Source organism: Aegilops tauschii, chromosome 4 (genome assembly GCF_002575655.3).
Source record: "Aegilops tauschii subsp. strangulata cultivar AL8/78 chromosome 4, Aet v6.0, whole genome shotgun sequence".
Taxonomy (NCBI): domain Eukaryota; kingdom Viridiplantae; phylum Streptophyta; class Magnoliopsida; order Poales; family Poaceae; genus Aegilops; species Aegilops tauschii.
This window is the reverse complement of record NC_053038.3, coordinates 385,196,919-385,203,529: the sequence shown is the minus strand read 5'-3', so window position 1 is coordinate 385,203,529 and position 6,611 is coordinate 385,196,919. Positions and strand designations below refer to the sequence as shown.

The window sequence follows — 6,611 nt, the reverse complement described above, 5'->3', positions numbered from 1 at the left end:
GTATGACTATTTACGGAATACATGCCTACATTATATCGATGAACTGGAGCTAGTGCCATATCGCCCTAGGTTATAACGGTCACATGATGAATATCATCCAACAAGTCACCGATCCAATGCCTGCGAATTTATTTATATTGATCTTGCTGCGTTACTATTGCTATCATCACTGTTACACTTGCTACAAGATTACTGCTATCACTGTTACTGTTACCGTTGCTGCTGTCACTACTATCAAAACTATCAAACTACTTTGCTACTGATTACTTGCTGCAGATAATTAATCTCCAGGTGTGGTTGAATTGACAACTCAGCTTCTAATACCTTCAAATATTCTTTGGTTCCCCTTGTGTCGAATCTATAAATTTGGGTTTAATACTCTACCCTCGAAAATTGTTGCGATCCCCTGTACTTGTGGGTTATCAAGACCTTTTTCTGGCGCCGTTGCCGGGGAGCATAGCTATATTTGTTGAGTCACTTGGAATTATTATCATATTATCACTATGAAGAATCTGAAGGATCCAAAGACTAAGATATTTCCCTCAAAGACGAGGGGAGGTAAGTGTTAACGCATTCCTTTTGTATACATAGTTTTGTATAGGCATATGATCACCTACCAGATATGTACTGATTTGGTCAGGGATCTTCGTGATCTTCCTTGATGATCAAGCATTGTAATCTATATAAGTGGATATACATCCACCCCCTGAGAGGTGTGCATAACACAAACATACAAGTTTAATTGGTATCAGAGCAGACCTCCCGATCCGGCCTCTCGTACACCCGACGCCCTCCACCCCCGATCCTTCCGCCACCCAGCCCCATGTCGACCGCTCCAGGCACCGCAGCCGCCACCAGCTCCTCCCTCACCTCCCCCTCCCTGCCTACCACCATGAACGCCACCTCCGACACCCTCATCACTGCTGCCATGCCTGCCTCCGTCTCCTCTGCAATCCAGGTCGCCAGCGTGCGCACACATGTGCCCGTGACGCTCGACCTACAGGCGTCCAACTTCACCAAGTGGAGGATGCTCGTCCGCGTCCTCCTCGGCTAGTACGATTTTCTTCCTCACGTCAACACTGTCACCATCGAAGCGGACCGCACGCCGGACTGGATTCGCGAGGACTACATCGTCTGGTCATGGCTCTACGGGTCAATCTCTGACGAGATCCTCGACATCATCATGGCCGAGGACCAGACGGCGCAGGAGGCATGGACGCTCATCACCAACCTCTTCCTTGACAATCAGATGACCCACGCCGTATACCTCGAGGCGGAGTTCCGTGGTCTTGTGCAAGGCGACCTCTCCGTCACCGCCTACTGCCATCGCCTCAAGGCTCTCTCGGACGCCCTCGGTGACGTCGGCACCCCCGTCTCCGACCAGACCCTTGTCCCCAACTGCCTCCACGGACTCAACCCGTGCTTCTCCGACATTACCACCATTGTCACACTGCAGAGCCCCCTGCCGTCGTTCACCCAGACGCGCTCCCTTGTCACTTTGCGCGAGACCCAGCTCGCGAACTCCTCGGTAGTGGGCAACCAGACCGCCCTCTATAGCGGTGGCCCGTCCCATGGCGCTGGCGGCCACCATGGTGCTGGTAGCTCCAACTCCTCTGGTCAGTACCACGGTGATGCCAACCGGAACAACTCCGGCGGCAACCGCAATGGTGGCAATTGGCGCAAGAAGAAGAACAGAAACATCAACAACAACAACGGCGGCTCTTCTGGCGGTTACCGACCCGGCGTCGCTCCCTCCTCTGTTGGCCCGTGGGTCTGCTTCAACCCTCTCATGGGTCAGCAGTTGTAGGCATCCCTGATGGCTAGACAGAACACCGGGGCCGGCCTCCTAGGTCCGTGACCCCCGGCGCTCCCGCCGGCGCAAGCTTTCACCTCACTGGCTCCTCTCCATGGACAAGCATTCGACACCAACCCACCGCTAATTCCCGGCTATGGCGGCGCTCCACCTTGGGACTGCACCGCGCTGATGGCCGCCCTCAACAACGCCGCCACCCCCTCGACTGTTCGCGAGTGGGTCATGGATTCTGGAGCCACCGCACACATGGCCTCCAACCCCAGTATGCTCCACCACCTAGCTCCTTCTAATTCTTCTTCTATTGTTACCGTGGGCAATGGCTCCACCTTGCCCATATCACACATTGGTCACACGTCCATACCCACTTCGGCTCGCACACTCTTGCTTAGCAATGTCCTACTTGTTCCTCACATTGTTAAAAAATTACTCTTTGTTCATCGTTTCACTATTGAAAATCTTTGTTCCATTGAATTTGACCCATTCGGATTTTCTGTGAAGGATCTTCGCACCAGGACCGTGATCCTTCGCTGCAATAGCCAAGGAGATCTCTACATCTTCCCATCATCCGTCGTCCATCACCACGCCCATGGACTCCTCGCCACCACCTCCACCGAGCTTTGGCATCGCCGCTTAGGACATCCAGGACGTGACGCCATGTCCCAACTTCATCAACAGTCTTTTATTTCTTGTAATAAGGCAGCTTCATGTGTTTGTCATGCTTGTCAACTCGGCAAGCACGTGCGCTTGCCCTTCACTAGGTCATCTTCAATAAGCGTCGAACCTTTCACATTGATACATTGTGATCTATGGACCTCTCCAGTTTTGAGTAATTCGGGCTTTAAATATTATCTCATTATTGTTGAAGATTTTTCACATTTTATGTGGACTTTCCCTCTACGTCAAAAGTCTGAAACCGCTGAAATTCTCCTGAACTTTGTCGCGTATGTTCGGACACAATTTTCCCGTCCCCTCATTGCCATGCAGGCCGGCACTGAGTTTATCAACTCAACAGTTACCACCTTCTTCTCCTCTAATGGCATTCGCCTTCGCCTCTCGTGCCCCTACACTTCTGCCCAAAACGGCAAGTCCGAACGCGCCATTCGTACAATCAATGACGTCGTCTGGAGCCTTATGTTTCAGTCATCCATGCCGCCGTCCTATTGGGCGGAGGCCCTTGCAACCGCTACCCATCTCGTCAACATACGTCCTTCCCAAGCCATAGACTTTGCCATACCCTATATTCGCTTATACGACTCTCCACCTGATTATGCAACTCTTCATGTTTTGGTTGTCTATGCTATCCCAATCAATCCGCCACCGCCAAGAACAAACTCTCTCCTCGATCTATCGCGTGTGTGTTTCTCGGCTATCCTAGTCAACACAAAGGCTATCGCGGTCTCAATCTTGCCACCTGGTGAGTTATTATTTCTCGCCACGTCACTTTCGACGAACATGTTTTTTCCTTTCAGTCATATCCATGATCACGCACCCACTCAACTAGCCGATCTAGATTTCCTACTCCATCTAGCGGCTACACACCATGCACCAACCCAGACCCAACCCGTTATGCATGCATATCCGTCACCCGCCATGCATGTTGCTCCACCCGGCCCTACGTCGGCCTGTGCCAACTCTCCTCCATCCACCACACATGCAACCCCATCTCCAGCTACCCCGCATGCAGCCCCGTCTCCAGCCATGCACAATGGCTCTCTGCCTCCCATGGCGTCACCACCTCCCATCAGCCCGCCTTTGCACTCGCCCAGCCCTCCACCTAGCTGGACGGCCTCCTCTCCTTCCTCCGTGTCTCCTGACTTGTCGCCGCCCGTCATCATTCACCGGCCGCCGTTGCCGAGTAACATGCACACGATGCTCACACGTGCCAAACGTGGGCTCTTCCAACCCACCGATTGTCTAAACCTCACGGCATCACACTCCACTCCATCTCCCATTCCAAAACATACCGGGGTGCTCTCCATGACCCTCACTGGCGTCGTGCCATGCTCAAGGAATTTGGTGCTCTTGTTGCTAACGGAACTTGGTCACTTGTTCCTCGACCTTCTTGTGCTCATGTTGTTTCAGGAAAATGGATCTTCAAGCATAAGTTTCATTCTGACGGAAGCCTTGCTCGTTACAAGGCTCGGTGGATGGTCCGTGGCTACTCTCAACAGCCGGGCATCGATTTTGATGAGACATTCAGCCCCATGGTCAAGCCGGCCACGATACGCATCGTCCTAGCCTTGCCGTTTCACGGGCGTGGCCGGTTCACCAGCTCGACGTCAAGAACGCCTTTCTTCATGGCAATCTTGACGAGGAGGTTTACTATCAGCAACCTCCCGGCTTCGTCGATGCTCGCTGCCCGAACTATGTATGCCGTCTCCACAAATCGCTCTACGGTCTCAAGCAAGCTCCGCATGCTTGGTACCAACGCTTTGCTCATTTTGCACACCGGTTGGGATTTGTCGCATCCAAGTTGGATGTCTCTCTGTTCATCTACAAGAGTGGTCATGACCTCGCCTACATTCTTCTATATGTAGATGACATTGTGATCACCGCCTCCACAGATCATCTACTTCGCCGCCTTACTCAGCAGCTCCACTCCGAGTTTGCCATGACGGATCTTGGCGCCTTATCATTCTTCCTCGGCATTGCTGTCACTCGAACAGCGTCTGGTATGGTGCTCTCACAGCGACAGTATGCATTGGATCTCCTCCAGCGTGCCGGCATGGTAGATTGTAATCCGTCGGCTACTCCCATTGACGCCAAGTGCAAGCTCTCGGCACAAGATGGTCCTCTTCTCACTGATCCCACCGAGTACCGTAGCTATGCTGGAGCTCTACAGTACTTGACACTCACGCGACCCAACGTCGCGCACGCTGTTCAACAGGCTTGTCTCTATATGCATGCACCTCGCGAGCCGCATCTGCACCTGGTCAAGCGTATACTCCGGTATATCAAGGGCACCCTTGACCTCAGCTTACACATCTCCCGCTCTTCGACGACCTCTCTCACAGCTTACTCTGACGCTGACTGGGCAGGCTGCCCCGACACCAGACGTTCGACCTCTGGATATTGTGTCTATCTAGGTGATACTTTGGTCTCTTGGTCGTCCAAACGCCAGACCACGGTATCTCGTTCCAGTGCCGAGGCAGAGTACCGTGTTGTTGCTCATGTCATAGCCGAGTGTTGTTGGATCCGGCAGCTTCTCGGTGAGCTTCATCATCCCCTATCGACTGCCACCATTAATTGTCTTCTGTGATAATGTTAGCACCATCTACATGGCATCCAACCCAGTCCAGCAACGTTGTACCAAACACATCGAGATCGACATTCATTTTGTTCATGAGAAGGTGTCCCTTGGCGAGGTGCGGGTTCTACATGTGCCATCTTCACATCAGTACACCGACATTATGATAAAAGGGCTCTTGTCGCAGCTCTTCTCTGAGTTTCGGTCCAGTTTGTGCCTCTTGCCATATGACGCACAAACTGAGGGGGGATGTTAACACATTCCTTTTGTATACATAGTTTTGTATAGGCATATGATCACCTACCAGATATGTACTGGTTCGGTCAGGGATCTTCTTGATCTTCCTTGATGATCAAGCATTGTAATCTATATAAGTGGATATACAGCCGCCCCATGAGAGGTGTGCATAACACAAACATACAAGTTTACTGTAAGGAACTGCCATCCAGTTCTGCTTTAGATTCACCCTCTGTTATGAGTAAACTTGCAACACCACCACATGCTATCAATTCTAATATGTCGCAAGTTATTGATGATGCTACTTCTGATATGAATGATGCTTATGATGATGCTAGTACCTTGCTTGATGATGATGCTAGTACCTTGCTTGATGATGATGATGTGCCACTTGGTGAATTTCTTGATGAACAAATTGCTAGAGTAATACAACATGATGTTGTTGAATCTAATGATGAGCTTGAAACTGAAACACCTGCTAGAACTAGCCTTCCTAGATATGAATTTCCTAAGGTACCGGAAGGTTATGTTATGAATGAAGAGACAACTAGAGATATTCTTGCTTGTAAGGATAGAGATGATCTAGAGAAATTACTATGCAAGTATAAGGAAAAATCTCTGAATTCTAGAATGAAATGTGATCCTAAATTTGCTACTTCACCTATCTTTATTGATGATAAGGATTATGAATTCTCTGTCGACCCAGATTTAATTACTTTGGTTGAATCTGATCCTTTCCATGGTTATGAAACTGAAACTGTTGTGGCACATCTTACTAAGTTGAATGATATAGCCACCCTTTTTATTCATGATGAGAAAACTCGCTATTACTTTATTCTCAAATTATTTCCTTTCTCATTAAAGGGTGATTCTAAAGCTTGGTACAATACTCTTGCTCCTGGTTGTGTGCGTAGTCCCCAAGATATGATTTATTACTTCTCTGAAAAATATTTTCCTGCTCATAAGAAACAAGCCGCCTTATAGGAAATATTTAACTTTGTTCAAACTAAAGAAGAGAGTCTCCCACAAGTTTGGGGGAGGCTTTGCCAATTACTTAATGCTTTGCCTGATCATCCTCTTAAGAAAAATGAAATACTTGATATCTTCTATAATGGACTAATCGATGCTTCTAGGGACTTCCTAGATAGTTGTGTTGGTTGTGTTTTCAGGGAAATGGACTATTTCTCAAGTTGAAGAATTATTGAATAACATATTGAAAAATTATGATGATTGGACTCTTCCTGAACCACTGCCTAAACCCACTCCGAAGAAGAGGGGTATATTATATCTCAGTCCTGAAGATATGCAAGAGGC

At 49.3% G+C, this 6,611-nt stretch overlaps 1 pseudogene; it reads left to right on the top strand.

Moving 5' to 3' along the window:
• The first annotated feature begins 823 nt into the window (after positions 1-823).
• Positions 824-2,349, top strand: LOC109766568 (uncharacterized; annotated as a pseudogene).
• The last annotated feature ends 4,262 nt before the right edge of the window (positions 2,350-6,611 follow it).